The following is a 24,803-nucleotide window of genomic DNA, read 5'->3' on the forward strand; positions in this document are numbered from 1 at the left end:
TAAAGGAGGGAGATATGGAGTGGATGAAAGTATAGATGAAACATCATAATGTTAAATAGCATTACTATGTGTTAATAGCCCTGATGTGGCATAAAGTATATCAACTCTTCAAAAAAATTGCTTTGGGAATTATCATTATGATAATCAGAGAAACTACTGTCTGTGGAATAGCTAGGCAGATTTTCCCTGTGAATATTCAGAGCAGGTATTTAGATGTTTGCCTTCATGATAATAGAGCCCAAGAACTGCAAAGTGTAACACTTTCCTAGAGAGAGCTCTCTTAGGGAGATTGGGTGATGAGATCAAACACTGAGGCAGATACCAGTCAAAATAATTCAAACCATCTTATTGGGTATAATGAAAGAATCTGTACATAAGAAAAAAAAAGTAACTAATTTTAGTGACAAAATAGAGAAAAACACCTCCATATTAAAGCTTTTCATAGTCATAATGAACATGTTACCTCATTTAATGAAGATATTAATGAACATATAATGGCCTTATATACAGCAAGAGCATTATAAGTATTAGCCATTATTATTAATAATAATATCAGCTACCTTTGAATAATTGCCCATTTCCCATTAATAAATATGAATTACCAGTTAAGGATTAACGGATATTTATGATAAATAAAGAACATAAAATAAAAGGATCAAGATAAAAAAGCAAAATAACTAGTCTAGTTATAATGCATACAAAATCAGGACCAAGAAAATACCTTAAAAATTATTTAGTATCCCCAGAAATATTTTGGAAAGAAAGGAAAAAACAGAAAAATTCCATAATGAATAAGAAAAATCAAGAATAAGAAAGCTTATGGAGTTAAAATATAATTTCTGATATTTTTTATCAATTGAGTACCATGTAATAAAATACAAATACATGAATGTTGACTATATAATACAAAATATATAAGTAAGGAAGTGAGCTAAAGTATAAAGTGCAAAACATAGAGGAAAAATATCACAATAAAATGTTACATAACATTGACGATTCAGAAAATTAAATGTTTGTCTAATTAGAATTCTGGAAGATGAGAACAATTCCAGAAGAAAATCAATAAAAAAGTAGTAAATGACTTTACAATTCATATGTAAAATAAAATATACAAAAATATCCAAGAACATTTAAAAAAATAGAAACTCTGAATAAGAGAAAATAAACATGCCCTACCAGATGTCACAGCATGGGAAAGTTACAGTAATTAAAAATGTGTGCTTTTGGTTTAAGGATAGCAAAATGCATTAATGGGACAGATTAGGTCTAGATATAAAAGCATGTATAAATGATAAAGTAGCATATGGTAAAGATGATATTAAATTAGTGATTGTGTGATAATTAGCTACACATATATATATTAAAAAATGCAGAGCTTGACTCTATAACAAACATATGCCCAAGCATATGCATAAAAACTATGGTGGATTTAAAATTTAAACACTTTCAAAAACTATATACTATTGGAAGAAAATATAGAATATTAAAAAAATACTTTATGGCTATAAACTTATTAAGTATGTTGTAATCCAAAAGCTATGTAGGTGAATATTGTTATATATTACTAAATAAATATTTAAAATGGTTCATAGCAAAAGACACTAGAATTAAAATTCAAGGCAAGGAGAGAGGGAAGAAGGAGGGGAAGAAGGAAGGGAGAGACCAGACTTTGAGGAGGAGGAGGGAGAGCTTTAGCAGCAGCAAAACAGAGGAGCAGTTGCTAGATTTATTTAGTGCCTATTAAGGGGGGCCAAGCATTATGACAGATTCTTGATGTACAACGTCGCTAATTCTAAAAATAAAAAAGAAATTGGTATCATAGTAGATATTATTAGCTGCATTTGAAAGAGAAGGGAAACAAAAACTTTGAGGAAACCATGTGGTATAAATGAAGGAGTATCGCAAAAAAACAAAAAAGTGAATTCACTTGAGACAAATATATATAATTAATCATGGGCACATTAAAATAAATAAATACACACACACACACACACACACACACACACACATATATATATATACATTATTTGATAATCACCTTTCCAGATGAGTAAAGCATTCAGTATGATAGCAAATGTCCACTGCCTTACATATTCTTATCACCAAATACCCATCAGCAGGTAATCAATTAACAGGTTAGTGGCACAGGCAAGATTTAATATCGATGTACCTGTATTCTGAATAAATTCCTACTTTAACAATTTTATTATTATTACTTTGTTTGCCACAAATTTTTAGAACATTATGCAGATTTTTTTCCAGTTAAATCGTAGATTTCAAGAATTTTCAGCCATACTCCCCATGTAAGCATTCGTGTATAAGTGCCATGCACACACACGCACACACACACAAATACACAGAGGTTCTTCATTCTGAAAAAAGTGTCGAAAGTACATAATTATTTTAAATAAATATAAATATATTTTATATAAATAAAAAGTATCAAAAGTATGTATTTTATATAAATATAAATGTTTTATATTTATATAAACATATTTTATATAAATAAAGGAGCACATAAAAAATCAAAGGATTTTCAGATCCATAGATGTGGATAATTGATTTTATGATGGCCACCAATAACTCACACCTTCTGCTACCTATACCCTTGGGTAGTCCTCTTCCATATTGACCCTGGACTTGCCTATGGGACTTAATTTGGTCAATGTGACATCAGTAAATGTAAGGCAAACAGAGATGTGATGAGGTCTTTGTAGACTGGTGGCTTATCACTTGAAGTCCTGAGAAAAAACATAGGTTAAAAATATTGGGAAGAAAGGCCCTCTCATCTCAGCTATTTTAGTTAAGTGCCCAGCTGAAGCACTAGGGAAATACCGCTGCACAGTGAACCCAAGGACAACCTGCAGGGGAACCACTTGGTCAACCAATAGAATTGTGAGAAATCATACACTGTTCTTGTTTTCAGTCATTAACTTTAGGATGATTTGTTATACAGCAACAGATAATTGAGGCACTTATTATCTGCTTTGTACTCTGTTAGGAGTTGGGAAATGTTGGCTAAGGCCCTTAAAATCTGAGAATTTTACTCATCAATAAAATCAGGATAATAATTACAACCAACATTTGTATAGAGGTGACTATTTCATTCTCATCTCATTTAATCCTTATGGCATCTCTATGACCAGTGCAGTTATTGTCTCTATCTCGGAAGAGGGACTGGATGAGAGGTAAATAAATGTGTCCAATGTTACACATCTATTAAAAAGTAGCTTTAGGGCACCTGGGCGACTCAGTTTGTTGAGCATCCGACTCTTGGTTTCAGCTCAAGTCATGATCTCACAGTTTCATGAGCTAGAGCCTGCCCTGGGCTCTGTGCTGACAGCGTGGAGCCTGCTTGGGATTTTATCTCCTCGTCTCTCTCTGCCCCTGCCCCACTTCTACTGTCTCGGTCTGTCTCAAAATAAATAAATGAACTTTAAAAAAAAAAAAAAGTAGCTTTAGAGTCTGTGCTTTCAGGGTTTATTTGATACAGTCAAGTTTGTGCTAATTTTTAGATAAGAAATGCACTCTCTCTCTCTCCCTCTTCCTCTTTCCCCTCCTTCTCCCCCCTTTCTTTTTTCACAAGCATCTGCTCATCAGCTTTAATATCTATCAATCAAATTTTAAGTGTGACCAACGGTTCTTTTTGCTCAGTTGTGGAATTTGTCTCTGTAGCCATCTACATTTCTGTGGTTTTGCTAAAGGAAACTTTCTCTCCTGTAAAATCCTATGTTGCTCTATTGTACTCTGGAGAGCAGTCCATCTGCTTCTGCTGGTTTATACATAACAAGCTCTGCTCAGGAACCTAAAAGGACATAAATCTAGAACTACGGATCCATGCTTGTCAGTGCCATATAATACAGCTCCTGTTCAGTAATTATGTATGATAAACATCCTGATTATAATACATCTCATCCACTAAGGTGGTCTGCTAACACACACATAATATGGTTTACTGACATAACTAGGCTATACACAGCTTTTTAATGTGCTATTTCCTGAACAGAGAGACTTCTTTTAATCTTTTTCAAGACTGTTCAAATGATGGTGCCTTGCATACTGAATGCACCATTTACATTCAATTAAAATTTGAGGCCTCAACCTCTCCAAACTAATTTGCTCCAAATAAGTTTGCTTTCATTTCAGTGGTCCATTAAGAGACAATATTTTTCAGGTTTTACAGATTTATTATTAACAAATTATGAAAATTATACTTCTAAATAATTTTATTCCTAGATTTTCTCTAAGCAGTCTTTACCCACATGTTCTACTAAGCAATATTTGTTTATTAGAGTATGCTAAATCAGACTTCATAAAAGTGAACAAAATGAATTCACATCCAATGTAAGTGAATATAGTGTTGGTTATTTGTGCCATAGTAAAAAGACTTGGTAAGTCTTGGTAAGACTTAGTAAGGCAAGGTAAGAACCTACTCACTCCAGGTATTTGACAAGTTAGAAAATATTTATTTTCAAATATGTCAGAGAAAATTGATGAGCTATGATGATACATGGTTGTAAAATTTAGGAAATAAGAATAAAGCACCTCTTCCTTGTATTGATTTAAAAAAGATAGGGTGCCTCGGTGGCTTAGTCGGTTAAGTATCTGACTTTGGCTCAGGTCATGATCTCACGGTTCATGGTTCAAGCCCTGTGTCAAGCCCTGTGTCAGGCCCTGTGCTGACAGCTCAGAGCCTGGATCCCACTTTGGATACTGTGTCTCCCTTTCTCTCTTTGCCCTTCCCACACTCATGCTTTGTCGTTCTGTCTCTCCAGAATGAGTAAATGTTATAAAATTTTTTTTTTTAAAAAGAAGTTAAATCCAAGAAAGTGATCTGTATATATACTCTTAAAAGTATTTGGATCCCAGGAACATACAGGCTTTAAGATGCTGCAGTATCTAGTTATGACAGCTAGAACATCTGGATTTTTAATAAAAAATGCCCGAAAATCTTTTAATTTTGAGCAATATATTTGAACTTGAAATGAATAATAGCTTCTATTGGGAAAATGGAAAACTCAAAGTCTATGTAATGAGATTTTAGCAAATATTACATGCAAGATCTTGTCCTTCCTCTTCCTGTTCTCTTTTTCTCTCGAGGAGATAATTCCATATGCATGCAAAAGAAACCTGACATGTTTCCTTAGAGGATTTCTGGAGAATTTGCATTCTGATTTGCTCTTCTTTTGCCAAGAAAGATTTACCACATCTACTCATAGTCTACATAAGGTTCCTAACATCAGAGGAAGGAAAGAAAGATAAACTAGAAAAATAAATATGGTCCTGAAATAATATTTACATGACCCCGTTTTCCTGCTCTACCATTAAAAACGTTTCCTTACAAATATGTCTTAAGATATGTCTAATTTCTAACTATGAACCTACTCTTTAACATATCCAATTTAATATTATCCATATAACTATCCTTTTACTTTTTTACATGCTTCAAGAACATTTAAGAGTCATTCTATAAGCTCTATGCATTTATTATCATTACATTATAAAAATACACTTTTAGGGGTACCTGAGTGGGTTAAATTGGTTGAACGTTTCATTCTTAATTTTGGCTCAGGTCATGATCCCAGGCTCATGGGATCGAGCCCCACATCAGGTTCCATGCTGAGCATGGTGCCTGCTTATGAGTCTCTCTCTCTCTGCCTCTCTTCCTAATGCTCTCACTCTAAAATTTAAAAAAATACACTTTTAACTACAGTTTTAAAATTTTTTAAAGAAATTTTGTTGGATAATCTTACCTACATTTTTGTTAACAAATATTTGTTCATCATTATACACTAAGAGCAAGTTAAATAAATGAATAAACATATAAATTATATGCATAAATGAATATATAAATAAATATATAAATGTATCTACGTACATGTGTGCGTGTGTGTGTGTGTGTGTGTGTGTATACTCTTTAATGTGCCTCTGTTTGAGAGTATATTATAAAATCGGGGGCTCCTGGGTGGCTCAGTGGGTTGGGCATCTGACACTTGATGTCAGCTCATGTCATGATGTCACAGTTCATGAGACTGAGCCCCACATTGGGCTCCACACTGAGAGTGAAGTCAGCTTGAGACTCTCTCTCTCTTTCTCTCTGCCCCTCCCCTGCTCACTGCTGTCTCTCTCAAAAGAAGTAAATAAACATTTAAAAAATAGCATCTAATAAGATCAATGTAGAAAAAACATCTATTGTTGGCTAATGTTTCAAAGAAAGAATAGAAGTAATCTTAAGATATCTTTTACAATAATTATTTCACATTTCCTATGGAGAATTGGTAGAAAAGTGCACACATTCATATACTTTTATTTCCAATTGATCATTCTCCATTTTTACAATTTTTTAGAGGTTTGAACTATATGCTATCTTATCCTCTATAATTTCTGTTTTAACATAATCCTTACTTGTATTCCTTTTTATCCATTTATTCACTCATCTTTTCAAAAGGCTCTGAAAACATCATACATACTTCTATCCATTTGCTCCATAATAGAGACTCTATATAGTTAATCATTGTCAAACCCTGCTTACTTCTCCTCCCAGGAGATTGTAGGTTGAGTAAACTTGTTGGCCAAGATGAAGAGACTGAAAGTGAGACTATTGTAGGAAATCTCAAGGTACCTTCAGGTGAAGGATGGAAGTTAAACATCTTCTTAATCTGTGCCATACAATGTCTGGCCTCTTGCCTCAAATCTATAAATGTGCTCCTCCCTATATGCATGCAACATTTATGTATATCTGTTAACCCAGGGAAAACAATTCTAGAGTATCTTATTTGACTCATATTTTAATTTTTCACAAATTATGTTTTAAGTATTCTTTTTTATGGGTTTAATGTTAATACTTCTTACTGAAATATTCATGATTGAAAACAATGATTGGTAAACAAACTTTTGGAAGTACACCTAAATAAAAAGCTTTTGTGCAGCAAAAGAAACTATAAACAGAATGGGAGAAGATATTTGCAAATTATAAATATATTAAGGAATCATTATCCAAAATATAAAAATTACCTATACTACTTAACACCAAAAAATACAAATAATCTAATTAAAAAATGGGAAGACATGAACAGACATTTCTGCAAAGAAGACATACAGATGGCAAACAGACACATGAAAAGATGTTCATCATTACTTACCACCAGGGAAATGCAAATCAAAACCAGAATGAGATATCACCTCAAACCTGTCAGAATGAGAAAAATTAAAAACTCAGGAAACAAGTGTTGGTTAGGATGTGGAGAAAAAGGAACATTCTTGCACTGTTAGTAGGAAGGCAAACTAGTGCAGCCACTATAGAAGACAGTATAGATGTTTTTCAAAAAATTAATAATACAACTACCCTACAATCCAGTAATCGTACCTTGAATATGTACCCAAAGGATGCAAAAATATGGATTCAAAGAGAAACATGTACCCTGATGTTTACAGCAACATTATCTATAATAGCCAAATTATGGAAAGAAAACGAATGTCCATTGACTGATGAATAAAGAAGTGTGTGTGTATGTGTGTATGTATATATGTTATATATATATGTATGTATATGTGTATATATATGTATATGTGTATATATATGTATATGTGTATATATGTGTGTGTATATATATACGTATATATATGTATATGTGTATATGTGTATATGTGTGTATGTATATGTGTATATATGTGTGTGTATATATATATGTATATGTGTATATATGTGTGTGTATATATATATACGTATATGTATACACACATACATATATACATGCAATAGAATATTACTCAGCCATCAAAAAGAATGAAATCTTGCCATTTGCAGTGCCATGGGTGGAGCTAGAGTATATAATGCTAAGCAACATAAGTCAGTTAGAGAAAGACATATACCATATGATTTCACTCATATGTGGGATTTAAGAAACAAACAGATGAACATGGGTGGGGGGAAGAGAGAGGCAAACCACAAAAGAGACTCTTAACTGTAGAGAACAAACTGAGGATTGGTGGGTAGAAGGATGGGATAAATAGGTGATAGGTATTAAGGAGGGCACTTGTGATGAACACTGGGTGTTATATTTAAGTCATGGATCTCTATATTCTACTCCCAAAACTAATATTACAGTTATGTTGACTAACTAGAATTAAACTAAAAACTGAAAATAAAAAATTATATATAGAAAAAAATTAATGTTTTTAAGAAATTGTTTAAAAAAGAGTGCATTTATCATGAGAACTGATTAATCTATAGAATTGTTGAACCTCTGTATTATATATCTGAAACTAATATACTATATATTAACTGTATTGCAATTAAAATTTTCAAAAAATGACTACATAAAATCATGAATAAGACTCTTTCAGGAAATTTAAGAGGAATGTCCCCCCAACCCATTTAGTTTATAAGCCTTATATGCCTTTTCTTATAATTCAAATCCACTTGTCCATTTCTAATCCTATTTCAATATGGATATTTTATTAGGATTGTCTTCCAGAAAATCCCATTTCTATAATTTAATTAGCTATAATCTATATTTAACTAAGCTACATGATTTCTGGCCACTATAAATTGTCAATAATTCACCACAGGAAATTTCCTGATGGCATGTATAAATCACAAAATTTTGATAGTAATGTTAATGTTCTCCATTGATAGCTTTCCACTGTGTTTCACTTATTTTTATTTTACCTCTCTCTGTTACTTACTTTCACTTATTATTGTCCTTCCTCCTACTAGAACCTGAACAATCTTTGACTTTTCCTATTTTCTCTGAATCAACGTCCCTGTTCAACATGGTTATCATCTTAATTCATTTTGATTTTTTTTATCCACGGAAATCCATGAAAGAATGTCAACTAATCTCTTGCTAGCATTTCAAATATTTTCCATCCATGACAATCTCCCTTCCTGATTCATAATTTTAATATAAAAAAATAAAATCATCATCATAATAAACGAGAAAAACCTTTGCTTTTTCTCTGATATTGCCTGGAACTGGCAAAGAAAGTCATTGAAGTTGTTTCTTGTGGGGAGGGGCCAAGATAATGGAGCAGCATGGAAGTTCACAGCTTCTCTTGTTCCTGAAATGCAGCTAGATCAGCACCAAACCATTTTACACACCTAGAAATTTGATCTGAGGACTAATACAACAATCTGCATAACTAGTAAAGAAGTAAATTGCGGGAAAGAAAAGCCGCAGAGAGTAGAGGGATGTTTTTGCAGAGAAAGGACAGAGAAAGGAGGGTGAGTATAGGAAAAGCACTCCCTGCAAAGTAGCTGGAGAGAAAGTAAAATAGTGGAAACACCCATAAGGAACTGAAGAAGAAAGGGAGAAAGGAAAAAGTAGAGGGTTTCAATACCATTAGGACTATATAAACAGGAGAGCAATCAGAAATTCTGCAGCTCTGGTGGTGCTCTGGTGGGAAGGGCAAATCCCCAGGAACAGGCAGCAAGGTCCAATGGGTCTGCAGACCACACGAGGAGAAGCAGCTCCCCTGCTAGAAGGACATTTGGTAGAGGCCATATGGCCTCCCCACAGGCAAAGGTCCCAGAAGATCCTGGAGAACAGCCACGTTTGCTGGCATTGGGACAAAGATGCCAAGATGCTGTGAAACCTGGCGCTGGCTGTGTGTTGTGTTTTGCCAGAATCTCTGAACCTCTGCTGCTGTGTGATCACGTGAACTTTTTCTGGGACAAGCAGGCACTCAGTTACAATCTCTGAACCTCTACAACAGCGCAACCACATGAACATTCCTCGGGGAAGATGGTACCCAGCCATTGCCCAGTGAGACCCTCCCCCAGAGGGTCAGAGTAGGTCCAAACAGTGGGGCTCTCAGAAGTGAGGGGTTTGGAAACACAGCCCCATAGGAGATATAATTCAAGAGAGAGGTGCTGCCTTGCAGACAGGTGGCTTGGGTGCAGGCAGTGTAGAAGTAGGGAGTAGACAGAAGCTGGTGACAAAGGAGAGGTACTTGACTGTTGGTCACTGAGAGCACAGAGTTCTGGTGCCAGAGACTGGGATGCCATTTTCACCTCTCCTAATCATCAATCCACCTCAGTAAGCTAAGCAGCACCACCTAGTGGAGAACGGAGCCATTACACCAAGACCTGTCTAATTGTGCCAACCAAGCACTGGTCCTAGAGGACCACCAGAAGTCTTCCTGTGATATAGAAGGCAAAATTATGGAGAATAATCATGCAGAAAAAAGAGGGAATCTAAGGCAAAAGAATACAATACAAGAATCTGAGAACTCAGTGAGTCTTTAAAAAGGAATAATATCTGAATCATATCTTTTGGGATAAAGAGAGAGAAAAGGGGGTAGAAGTTTTAAGTGAGTAAATCATAGTGGGAAAATTTCCTAACTTGAAGAAAGATACAGACATCAAAATCCAGGAAGCACAGAGGACTCCCAGTAGAGTCAACAAAACCTGACCATCAACAAGGCATATCATAGTCAAATTCACAAAATACACAGATAAGGAAAGAATTATGAAAGCAGCCAGTGGGGGTGGGGGGCAGTCCTTAACCTACAAGGGAAGACAGATCAGGTTTGCAGCAGACCTATCCACAGAAAGTTGGCAGGCCAGAAAGGAGTGGCAGGATATATTCATCATGCTGAATTGGAAAAATATCCAGTCAATAATTCTTTATCCAGCAAGATTGCCATTCAAAGTATAAGGAACAATAAAGAATTTCCAAGAGAAACAAAAACTAAAGAGGTTTGTGACCACTAAACCAGCCCTGCAAGAAATTTTAAGGGGACTCTGAGGGGAGAGAAGATGAAACAAAGCAAAAAAAAGACCAAAAGCAACATAGGAAGGACCAGAGACACCAGAAACTCCAACTCTACAGACAACACACTGGCATTAGATTCATATCTTTCAGTACTCACTCTAAGTGTCAATGGACTAAACACTCCAATCAAAAGACGTAGGATATTAGAATGGATAAGAAAACAAGATGTATCTATCTGCTGTTTACAAGAGACTCATTTTAGACCTATAGTCACCTTCAGATTGAAAGTAAGGGGATGGAAAACCATCTATCATGCTAATGGTCACCAAAAGAAAGCTGGAGTAGCCATACTTACATCAGACAATCTAGATTTTAATATAAAGACTATAACAAGAGAGGCAGAAGGGCACTATATCATAGTTAAGGGGTCTATCCACCAAGAAGATCTAATAATTGTAAACATTTATGCCCCCAACTTGAAAGAACCCAAATATATAAGTCAATTAATCACAAACATAAAGAAACTTGTTGATAATAATACCATAATAGTAGGGGACTTCAAGACCCCACTTACAACAATGGACAGAAAATCACAAGGAAACAATGGCTTTGAATGATACACTGAACCAGATGGACTTAAGAGATATATTCAGAAGATTTCATCTTAAAGCAACAGAATACACATTCTTCTCTAGTGCACATGGAACATTCTCCAGAATGGATCACAAATCAGACCTCAACAAGTACAAAAATATCAAGATCATACCATGCATATTTTCAGACCACAACACTATGAAACTCGAAATCAACCACAAGAAAAAATGTGGAAAGACGGTGAATACTTGGAGATTAGAAAACATCCTACTCAAGAATGAATGGGTTAACCAAGAGGTTAAAGAGGAAATTAAAAAGTACACGGAAGCCAATGAAAATGATAACATGACAGCCCAAAATCTCTGGGATGCAGCAAAGGAGGTCATAAGAGGGAAATATTTAGCAATCCAGGCCTTCCTAAAGAAGGAATAAAAGTCTCAGATACACAACCTAAACTTACACTGTAAAGGGCTGGAATAAGAACAGAAAATAAAACCCAAAACTAGCAGAAGATGGGAAATAATAAAGATTATAACAGAAATCAATGTTATCAGAAAAAAAAGAACAGATCGATGAAACCAGGAGATGGTTCTTTGAAAGAATTAACAAAATTGATAAATCACTAGCCAGTTTGACCAAAAAGAAAAAGGACCCAAATAAATAAAATCAAGAATGAGAGAGGAGAGATCACAACCACCATTGCAGAAATACAAACAATAATAAGAGAATATTATTAGCAACTATATGCCAATAAATTGGGAAATTTGGAAGAAATGGACAAATTCCTACAAACATATAAACTACCAAAACTGAAACAAGAAGAATAAAAAATTTGAACAGACCCATAACCAGAAAAGAAATCAAATTAGTAATCAAAAATCTCCCAACAAATCAAGAGTCCAGAGCTGGATGGCTTTCTGGGAGAATTATATGAAACATTTTAAAGAAGAGTTAACACCTATTCTTTTGAAGCTGTTCTAAAAACTAGAAATGGAAGGAAAACTTCCAAACTCATTCTATGAGTCCAGCATTACCCAGATTCCAAATTCAGACAAAAAACCCACTAAAAAGGAGAACTACAGACCAATTTGAATATGAATATGGAATAAAAAATGCTCAACAAGATACTAGCAGACTGGATCCAACAATAAATTAAATGAATTATTCACCACGATCAAAGTGGATTTATACCTGGGATGCAGGGTTAGTTCAATATCTTCAAACAATCAATGTGATACATCACATTAATAAAAGAAATGACAAGAGCTACATGATCCTCTCAATAGATAAGAGAAAGCATTTGACAAAATATAGCATACTGTCTTGATAAAAACCCACAAGAAAGTAGGGATAGAAGGATCATACCTCGAGATCATAAAAGCCATATATGAAAGACCCACCACTAATATCATCCTCAATAGGAAAAAACTGAGAGCTTTCCCCCTGAGATCAGGAACATGACAGGGATGTCCACTCTCACCACTGTTATTCTACATAGTATTGGAAGTCCTAGCCTCAGCAATCAGACACCACAAGAAATAAAAAGCATCCAAATCAGCAAGGAGGAAGTCAAACTTTCACTCTTCACAGAAAACATGATACTCTATATGGAAAACAAAAGATTCTATAAAAAAACTGCTAGAACTGATACATGAATTCAGCAATTTCACAGGATATAAAATCAATGCATACCAATAATGAAGCAACAGAAAGAGAAATCAAGGAATGGATTCCATTTACAATTGCACCAAAAACCATAAAACACCTAGTAATAAACATAATCAAAGACATGAAAAATCTATACACTGAAAAATATAGAAAGCTTATGAAAGAAATTGAAAAAGACACACAAAAAATGTAAAAATATTCCATGCTCATGGATTGGAAGAAAATATATTGTTAAAATGCCAATAATACCCAAAGCAATCTACATATCAACACAATCCCTATGACAATAACACCAGTATTCTTCACAGAGCTAGAACAAACAATCCTAAAATTTATATGACACCAGAAAAGACCCTGAATACCCAAAGCAATCCTGAAAAAGAAAACCAAAGCTGGAGGCATCACAATTTCAGACTTCAAGATGTATTACAAAGCTGTAATCATCAAGACAGTATCGTGTTAGCACAAAAACATATACTTAGATCAATGGAACAGAATAGAAACCCCAGAAACGTACCCACAAGCATATGGCCAACTAATCTTTGACATATCAGGGAAGAATGTCCAATGGAATAAACACAGTATTGTCAACAAGTGGTACTGGGAAAATTGCACAGCTACATGCAGAAGAATAAACCTGAACTACTTTCTTACACGATACACAAAAATAAACTCAAAATGGATGACAGGCCTAAAATGTAAGATGGGAAGCCATTAAAATCCTGGAGGAGAAAGCAGGTTAAAACCTCTTTGACCTTGGCTGCAGCAACTTCTTACTCAACATGTCTCTGGAGGCAAGGGAAACAAAAGCAAAAATGAACTATTGGGCCTTCATTAAGATAAAAATCTTCTGCATGGTAAAGGAAACAATCAGCAAAACTAAAAGGCAACTGATGGAAGGGGAGAAGATATTTGCAAATGATGTATCTGATAAAGGGTTAGTATCCAAAATCTCTATTCTCTCGAGAGGAAGAGAGAGAGAGGGAGATATCACATTTATCACCCAAAAAACAGATAATCCAGTGAAGAAATGGGCAAAAGACATGAATAGATACTTTTCCAAAGAAGGCATCCAGATGGCTAATGGATGCATGACAACATGCTCCACATCACTCATCATCAGGGAAATACAAATCAAAACCACAATGAGATACCATCTCACTCCTTTCAGAATGGCTAACATTAACAACTCAGGCAACAAGAGATATTGGCGAGGATGCAAATAAAGAACCCTTTTGCAGTCCTGCTGGGAATGCAAACTGGTGCAGCCACTCTGGAAAACAGTATGGAGCTTCCTCAAAAAATGAAAAATAGAACTACACTACACTACCCCCCAGAAATTGAACTACTAGGTATTTATCTAAAGGATACAGGTGTGTGGTTTTGAAGGGGCTCTTGCACCTAGTTTTATAGCAGCACTATTGACAATAGCCAAAATATGGAAAGAGCCCAAATGTCCAACGACAGATGAATGGACAAAAAAGTGGAGAGTGTGTGTGTGTGTGTGTGTGTGTGTGTGTGTAATGGAATAGTGTTCAGCAATCAAAAAGAATGAAACCTTGCCATTTGCAAAAACATGGATGGAACTAGAGTGTATTATGCTAACCAAATTAGTCAGAGAAAGACAAATATCATATGATTTCACTCACATATGGAATCTGGGAAACACAACAGATGAACATAGGGGAAGGAAAGGAAAAATAAGATAAAAAGAGAGGGAAGCAAACCATAGGATACTCTTAAATTCAGAGAACTGAGGATTTTAACTTACTTCTTTAAGATTACACACAAAACTATACTCCTAAGGAACAGATTTCTTTGTTTCTAATTGCTTGAATTCTCCCAGAACATCACTGAAAATGTATTTATATTTAGATATTTCCTTTTCTTTTTCCCAATCTCAGTTTTCTGTATTTAAAAAATATTCTTAAGAACTCGTAAAACTTGTATTACATATTTTACATCATCTTTTCCTTTCTTATACTGTTTGGTTTATTTTTTAGGAGACAAAATACTAACATGATCCCAGGAAGATATGAAGTTTTAAACCAACTTAAAAATTATAAGAATACAACTTATACCAAACAAAGAAAAAGATTCAGTCTTATAAATTCAGTCTTCCTTATGCATGACACACTATTCTAAATTGATTTACAATTAATGAGTAATACCACTGGAAAATAAAGAAAAATAATATGATCTTTTCTTAAATAGGGGCATTGAAAGTCTAAGTGCTAAATATACTTATTGTCCAAAGAAGAATCTTCTTACATTTAATGAAACGTTAATGATAAAGGTTTGATGAATGTATATGGGCTGTCTTAATATTTGTTTCAACTTTTTATGCCAACTTTAGTATATCAGTTCTACAGAGAAACATAACAGAAGATATATATTTATTGTATGTAAACACTTATTACAAGGTATACAAGGCCCACATGATTATGGAGACTAAAAAGTTCCATTATCTTCTGCAAGTGGGAGACCCAGGAAGACTTGTGATATAGTTTGAAGGTGTGACAGTCAGAGAGCCAATGGTGTAGATTCCCACACAGGTTTGAAGCCTGAGAATCAGGTATGTGGAGGGCAGAAGATTGATGTCTCACCTCAAATAGGCAGAGAGTGAATTCAAGTTTCCTTGACCTTTTTATTATATTCAGGTCTTTGGTGAAGTGAATAGTCCTACCCTCATTGAAGGGGGCCATTTGCTTTTCTGAGTTCACCAATTCAAATTCTAATCCCTTCCAGACACATACAGAAGTGATGTTTAACCAATTTAGACGTTCTGTGGGCCGCTCAAGTTGACACATCATAAAATTAACCTTCACACTCAAGTTCCCTCTTTCAAGCCCTAAAGATTAGTTCAGTGTCCAATATAGTTAATTTCTATACTTTCTTAATAACAATGATTCTTCTTCAACATTTATTATTATTCACTCTAATTTACTTTTCTTAACCTCTGATGTGTGACATTATTTCTCTCTTCACTCTTATGAGAGTTTAAGGTCTAACTTTTTCAGGAAACGGATTAATTTCCACCTGTTCTTCAAAATGCCTGTAAAAAATGTACCTATTCATTTCCTTTGGGTTTTGAAGTGTGTTAGTTTTCTAAGAAGCAGTAAGAAAATTACCACATGTCTTCTTTACAAGTTCTAAGAAGAAACTTTTCTTGCTCCTTCAAGCTGGTGGTGGCCTCAAGTCTTCCTCAGTTTACAGCTGCATCACTGTAATCACTTCTCTTATTGTCACCTGCCCTTCTTTTTCATGTGTCTCCTCTGGGTATTTGTCTCTGAGTACCACCTTCCTTATAAGCATGCATCATTGAATTAGAGTTCACCTTAACCCAGTATGATTTTAACTAATTATATCTGCAAATACCCTATTTCTAAATAATGTCACATTCATAGCTACCAGATATTAGGACTTGAACATATTTTTTGGAGTACAAAACTCAACCCACTGCATGCAGGATGAGTTTCCTGGAAAAAGACTCTGAGATTCAGCCAGGAAGCTTAGTGTAGAGCACTTCTGAATTAAAAAATGGTGGGGACAGAAGGACGCAGGATTAGGCAAAGAGAATTTGAACTGTGATGCAGTTACAACAGTGGTCACAGTCAAGTGGGAAACTCTAGGAGAGGGATAGTCCTACAGAATTGTTCTGCATTTTAGCAAAAGGCCTACATCCTTATATATCCTAATTAAACAGCCAATGGATGGGAGTCTTCTTTGGGGATGAGATTTGACAATGAATAAGGCAGTCCTCTACAACCATAAGCAATTTCCAAAGAAAGCTTTGGCGGACAACTATCAGCCAGCAACATACCCAGCAGTTAGGGAAATGAGGGCTTCAGTTCTGAAAAATGTGTGGACAGAAGTTTTAGAGTAATCTAACCCAATTCCCTCTTATATCATTGGATCTACACTGCTTTTTGACATAAGTTCTGGACAGATATAACCTAAGATTCTGGTGGGCCTCTTCATCAGGAGAATTTGTAAGATCTTTGAATAAACTGTATGCCACTATAACTAATGTTGATGCTACAAATGATCCATGCTATTTCCCTCCTCTACTACTCAATATAGATTCCACTTATCTTCAGCTAGCACTTCTGATCATCTGAATGGTCTTTGAGTTAAGGTTATGCAGATTCTTATCTCTAAGAAGTATGAACCCTTAATGACCATACCGTTTTCTTTTCCCATCCAAACTGGGCAAGGAAATACAAAAACATGCTTAAATGAAACACTCATGTATAAAACAAATTCTTCTCTGTGCCATTGTCTAAAATCAGATCTCCACTTGATGATCATAGTTACCTGGTCAGGATGCTGACACCCTCTCTTTGCCTACTGCTCTCTTAGTACAGTAAGCCCAGGATATCTGCACAATATCTAAAGTTGAAGTTTAATAGGATTCTTGATATATGCCCTGAGGAAAACATTCCCACTCTGGGCACTAGAGGAGCAGGCATAGAAAGAGAATGTGTCAAAATGAGTCGTTGAGAGTGATGGTACTTGGAGCCATTCCTATTTCCACACCTTTGTTCCTAGACCCAAAACATAATGATACTTTGTGTGTGTGTGTGTGTGTGTGTGTGTGTGTGTGTGTGTATGCTACATCTTTAAGGACAGTAGGTCATGCTTGTATGTTAAGATCTCCAGGCTGGTTCCTCAACACATCTTCAAAACGTGTTTCTATCAGGCTGGTGTTTTCTTGGCAGTATAGTATACAATAAAACCAGGAGATGTAATGGTTATTTGGTAATTGCAAAACTTATTTTCCTATGAAATGAGACCTTGGGTCTGATACAATGTTCTGTAAGATCAAACATATAGTAGGCCCCTAGAGAGTAATGTTGATGGAAGACCTTTGGGGAGGAAATGCAAACCCATGCTTGGAATATGTGTTGATTCCTATTAAGATGAATTGTTAACCACCCAGGCTGAGAGCAGTTTAATAGTTGTGACTGTAGCTTGATCAGCCATGTTAAAGGCAAACCTATGCACCTTCTGCCAGCCATGGCCTACAAAGGATGCCTAACACAGATTCTTAATAATGCTGGTGTCCCTCTCCTGAGGACCTTCCTCATGTCTTTGCTAAGTGAGTGTTCTTGAAGTCCTCTCAGAGACTATATTCATCAAGATTTTCATCATTACATAATGTAACCACTTCAACTTGTCTACTTAAGATCTTGATTACATTATTCAACATCTGTCAAGGCAGCACTATCATTTATGTGATTTATTATGGACCATCCCTTTTTTTTAAGCTTCCAAGAACCATTCTAGAATATCACCCATATTCTTTAACAAGAAGGTGTCCCCATGTCAATATACTCTCCATTTTCCTTACCCATAATGTGACATAAATGAAATGCCTTCCAACTTAGAATAATCAAATCTTATGTCTCAGTCTGCTTGACCTAGCACCTCAAGATTAAGTTTTATAAATATTATCCTGATTCTAGCTGGTAAATATTGATCAAGTCTTGCAGCTCTTAGTAGATCCAGGATATTTCTGGCTCAAATGTGTTGTGACTTATTGTTCTGGTGGTCATCAGGGGTAAAGAGGAAGATCTTTAAGGTTAGAGTATATTGTTTTACCAGGCAGAAACATAGTAATCTCTTCAGTCAAATGAGAAACATTAACTTAATAGAAAGGTGTGGATGATTTATGCAGACTCAGAGTTCAGAGGAATCTATGGATTCAGAAATCAGATACTTCCATATAATGTTTTAAGACCACACTTCCTCCTGATCTGGACCTTGACCTTGCTAAGCAGACCTACCAGGATCTATAATTCAACCTTCAAAAAACTGGAGAGCATCAAACAACTGATATCAACATATTGTTTCTTGACAAAGTACATGAAGTTGACTTAAAAAACTAAATAGGATAAAATGTACATAATCTATCTCATGACAAAAGAGAAGAAAAACTACTCAAAGGAAAGCAAAATTTCCTTGAAATAATACTGTATATTATTTATATACATTGTAAATATATATATGTTATATATATATATATGTGATGTTATAATACTTATATATTATATAATATTTAAGATATACAGTATTGTTTATTATACATATTATAACAAGATTTACAGTAAACAACATTTGCTAATTGCTTTTTCATTGTCTGCCTTTAAAGATTTAGGGTGGTGTGAATGAAGTGTCATCCCATCATAGGATAGTTCTAGCTATTCTCAAGGCACATACGCAGTTATTTTAATTTGAAATGTTTTCCCTTGATCTTGTTAGCACTCTAGCCACGTCATTTGTTGACAGAAAAACAAACTTGCACATACAGCCATCTGTTAACTATTTTTCTGAGGACTTTTTCCTTTTTGATAGAAAACAAAATTTAAAAAAGTAATAATGCCACAGAAACTAATTTCAATTGACACATGCACCATGGCTTTTAGTCATAATACTAATACCAAACACAATAAAACATGGACTTTTAGAGGTAGAGTCCTCAGAAAAATAGTCAACAGATGGCTGTTGGCTGGAAGAAAAGATGTGGAAATACACTATTTTTTTTTTTACATTATACATAAAGTGATATAGAAGAAATAGATAACACAAATAGGTCTCATCTTTTTAAAAAAAAAAATGCAAAGTAGCTTAAAAGTTTTCTAGAAAGAAAACTCAATGTCCAGGTGGTTTCACAGGTGAGTTCAACAAAGAATTTAAGGAAGACATTAATTCTTCAAAACCCCGTTTTCAATATAAAAGGTCAGGGAACATTTCCACATCATTCTATAAAGCCAGTATAACACCAATACCAAAACCAAAGACATTAGTAAGATAGAAATATTGGTATACACCAATATTCCTTATGAAAACTGTTGTTAAAATCCTTGAGAAAAATGTATTGAAATCCACCAATATATAAAAATCATTGTATATCCTGACAAACTGGGATTTATCTCAGAAATATGAAGTTATTTTACCATTATAAAATCAACCTATATGATTTCACTTATATGAAGTATCTAAAATAGACAAAGTCCTGGAAGCACAGAACAGAATGATGGTTTCCAGGGTCTGGAGAGAGGAGAAAATGAGATGATACTGTTCAATCAGAATAAGGTTTTATTTATACAAGACGAGTAAGTTCTAGAGATCTGTTGTAAAACATTGTGGCAATAGTTACCAAACTGTATCGTATACTTAAAATTTTGTGGAAAGTGTAGACCTCGTGTTGAATGTTCTTACTACATTAAAAAAAAAAAAAACTAGTTGGTATATGTGATAGGGAACAGAATGTGAAGTCGGCTATCTTGTTAATATGAACAATAATTAAATACTCAAGGGAAATTTGAAAAAAAAACAATCAAAAGTCAAAACTCAGCATGCAATATGGCCTAACTCCCAGAACACTCATCAGAGAAGAAAGGTTACATCAATGGCTTTCTCACTGATTTGAGATTTTCCCTTGAATAAATTCATGTTGTTCAGTTTTTAGAAAATAAATCTACGTAGGAATGCCAGCAAAAATGGTAGGGTAAGCATCTCAAAAAATAATCTCAATAAAAACAAGGAGAACATTTCTAGAAAGTGTCAAAATCAACTTTTCCAGAATTGTGACAATCAACTACAGGTGTGCACCAATGTGGGAAGCATGTATTCAAGAACAATGGACTTAATATTAGTAAGTACAATGAGTTTTATGGCATTGTAACTTGGTCTATTGCCATCTCCTCCTCTCCAGCTTCGTGGTAGGCTTGATAACCAACAGCCAGACAATCATGGAGAACACAAGCATCTTATGAGCCAGTAGTGGGGGCACAGGATTAGAAGTCCTTTATTTAAAAAAACAATATTTTAATGTTTATTTTTGAGAGAGAGAGAGAGACAGAGGGAGCAGGGGGAGGGGAAGAGAGAGAGGGAGACACAGAATCTGAAAGAAGCTTTAAGCTGTCGGCACAGAGCCCAACGTGGGGCTCGAACTCACAAACCATGAGATCATGACTTGAGCAGAAGTCTGGTCCTTAACAGATTGAGCTACCCCGGGGCCCCGAGGTCCTTTAAAACCGTAATCCCAGGGACACGTTACCCTTAGTATGTGTGATTTTTCCCTGAAAGACCTTATGGGCAACCCTGATCTTGTTGGATCTCTCTCAGGTTCTCTCAGAGTGAATAAATAGCATTGTGTCCAGGGACATTTTTCCTAAATAATCAAAGACAATTGTTTAACATTGCTTGAGACAGTCAATAATAATCACAGCAAAGAATAAACTAATCCAAAAGCATAAGAAAGGAAGCTGGGGAATGAGAGTTTCATAGGGATCTTTGAAAAGTTCTAACATATTCCTGGTAATAAGAATTAGGCTGTACTTATGAACATGGTTGTATACATGGGAAAGACTGAAGAAGGCACTAAATTCATGCCTCTAACTTTGAATTTGCACCAGCAGGAGGTAAAGATTAAGGCAGAGTTGTAAAGGGTTTGGCTTAGTGTTAAAGGTGTAACCCAAAACACCCAGCAAACTCCTTGGAAAAGATTGGTAGACTTTTGTTTTCACAACTTCAAGGAAATCTCTGTGTCTATTCACTGGCTGAATAGTCAGGTAACTAAAGCAGAGACTTCAGTGGGGTGCCCGGGTGGCTCAGTTGGTTAAGCTTCTGACTTTGGCTCAAGTCATGATCTCACGGTTCATGGTTCAAGCCCTGCATCAGGCTCTGTGCTAACAGCTCAGAGCCTGGAGCCTGCTTCAGATTTTGTCTCTCTCTCTCTCTCAAAAATAAATAAACATTAAAAAAAATTAAAGCAGAGACTTCAGGGCCACACATGGTAAAAGCTACAGCTTTGCAGAATTAGTTCAGAGAAGTCACTAAACAAATAACAAGGAAGAGAAACAGTAACAAATGCTATGAAAAGGGACAATTTTGATTTCTAGACTTGCCATGTTATTTAAAATATACAGTTATCAACAAAAAAATTAAAAGACACATAAAGAAGTAAGAAAATATGACCCATAACAGGAAAGCATAAAGCATGCAGTAGGAAATGTCCCTGAGGAAATTTAGATGTTGGACTTCCTTAAAAAAGATTTTAAATCAGCTATTTAAATAACTGTGTCTAAAGAGTTATGGAAATGTATAAGAATGTTTTTTCATCAAATAAAAATTATGAATAAGACAGATACTATTTTTTGAAATGAAAGTCTGTATTTTATTTTTAATGTTTGTTTGTTTGTTTGTTTAGAGAGCATTAGTGGGCAAGAGAGGCAAAGAGACAGAAAGAGAATTTTAAGCAGGCTCCACAGTGGTGAGATCATGACCTGAGCCAAAATCAATAGTTGGACACTTAACCAACTGAGCCATCCAGGTACCCCAGAAATTTGTATTTTAAAAATTATAATAGCTAAAATGAAAGATTCTTTAGAGTGTGTCAACAGCAGGTTTGATTGGCCAAAAGAAAGAATGGGCATTTTAAGAGTTAAATGGAGACTATACAGTCAAAATAATAATTAAAATATTTTGTGCATTTGAAATATGTGTAGAATTAAGCAATTTGAGAACAAAAGGTAAAGATAAAGGAAATGCATAGTGCTAAAGTATTTTTAGGTTTTATCATTACTGTGCAAGTAGAAAAATGAACTACAGCAGCACTACTGAGGAAGTGGTAATTATTTGTATAAGACTGTAATTAATCAGGAATGCTAGTTTAATTCAAAAGAAACAACCTTTAAGACATTAAATGTATAAGAGGCTAATATATGGTAATTTTTTTAATAGGAAACAAAAAATCTCGAAGCATGTAAGCAGAGAAAAGTTATATTATACAAATAAGAAACAAAAGAAAGGCGATATAGCTATACTAAATCAAATACTTTAAAGCTATAAACATTAGAGATAAATACAAACATATCCTCATGATTAAGGTATCAATTGAATAGGAAGATCTTTATCCTTGTCAAATAATCTTATTCTATAAAATGCAGACCTATATTGATTAAATGTAGATTTGCAGCATCCACATTTGTAATGTGAGAATTTAACAAATTTTCCCAAATTGTTAATAATTTAAATATGTTAGAATTTAAAGATGTGATGAGAAATGATGTAACTGTAGATTATGATGTAGAAATATGTAATGCGTAGATTATTGAACCCTATATAAATGTGTATGACAGAATACACATTTTCAGATAAACATAGAAAATTTTCAAAATTTGTTATATGAGTGTAATCATACAAAATATGTTTCTAACACAGTGGGATTAAGCTAGAAAATAACAAAAAGAGAAAAAGAAAACCAACAGGATGTCTCTGAGCACCACACACAAAAAAGAAAAATTCACATTGGCTCTTCACAAAAGATGTAATCAAAATTCCTTTATTACAAACTAGAAACTAGAAAATAAGAAAATAACATTCTATATAAAGAAAGTAATTGAAAAAATAATGTAATTGAAAGAAATCAATAAAATTTATAAATTAATAGGTAGGCAGATCAAAGGGAAATAGGAGACATTATTAATATCAGTTGCAAAATCAGGATATTAATGTTTCTGATATTAAAGTAGTAGAGATATTAATTAATTACATTAGAGATTTTTGACAATAAAATTGACAGTTTAGCTAAAATGCACAAATACTTTGGGAAGAAAGTTTAATAAAGCTGAGACTAAAAGTATGAAATATCAGTAATACGATTCATATTAAATAAAATAAATCCAATATTAAATATCTTCCCTTGAAAGAAATCTCTAGGACCAGATGGCCTTTCCACTAAATACTCATAAGTATTTATTTAAAAAAATAGGTTTAACCTTACAGAAATTCTTTCAAGCAAACAGAAAATGAGGGAAACTTTAACTTTTTTTTTAATATCAGGCAAGCATAAACTTCACCCCAAATCTATCAAGGATGGATATATATATATATATATATTATATTATATATAATATATATATATTTAATATATATAATATATATATATTTAATATATATATAATATATATATATTTAATATATATATAATATATATATATTTAATATATATATAATATATATATATTTAATATATATATAATATATATATATTTAATATATATATAATATATATATATTTAATATATATATAATATATATATATTTAATATATATATATAGGTTTATTTATTGATTTTGAGAGAGACAGTGAGAGTGAGCAGGAGAGGGAGAGAGAAAGGGAGGGAGAGAGAGAATCCCAAGCAGGCTCTGCACTGTCAGTACAGAGCCTGATGTGGGGCTTGAACTCACAAACCGTGATCATAACCTGGGCTGAAACCAAGAGCCGGCTGCTTACCAGACTCAGCCACCCAGGAGCCCCCAAACCTATCAAGGATATTAAAAGAAAGGAATATTACAGGATAATCATTCTCATAAGAATAGTGCAAAATTTTTTGAAGTTATCTAATATTTTCCAGGGATATATAGAACTAATTATATATCATAATCAATTAGACTTATTTTGTGATTGCAAAGATACTTAAATATTTAGAAGTTAATCAGTTTCATTCATCACATTTAAAGATAAAAAGAAAAATTATCTCGGTGAGAGACTTAAAGTATTTGATGAAATTCTCACTCATGATAGAAATACTTAGCATTCTGTGAATATAAAGTAACTGCTTTATAATCATCATCTTCCCCAATGATGCTAACATATAATAAGCATTGTATATAAGATGAATTTTAACAAGATTTCTCTTATCTGGAATCAGAGAAGTATTTGTATTGCCACAATGTTTATTCAAGAACATAGGGGAAGTCTTAGGAAAGTATATATACAGAATAAGGTTTGAAAAGAAACTAACTAGCACT

This window comes from Panthera pardus, unplaced genomic scaffold (genome assembly GCF_024362965.1).
Source record: "Panthera pardus isolate Hobbes unplaced genomic scaffold, ASM2436296v1 HiC_scaffold_13, whole genome shotgun sequence".
Taxonomy (NCBI): Eukaryota; Metazoa; Chordata; class Mammalia; order Carnivora; family Felidae; genus Panthera; species Panthera pardus.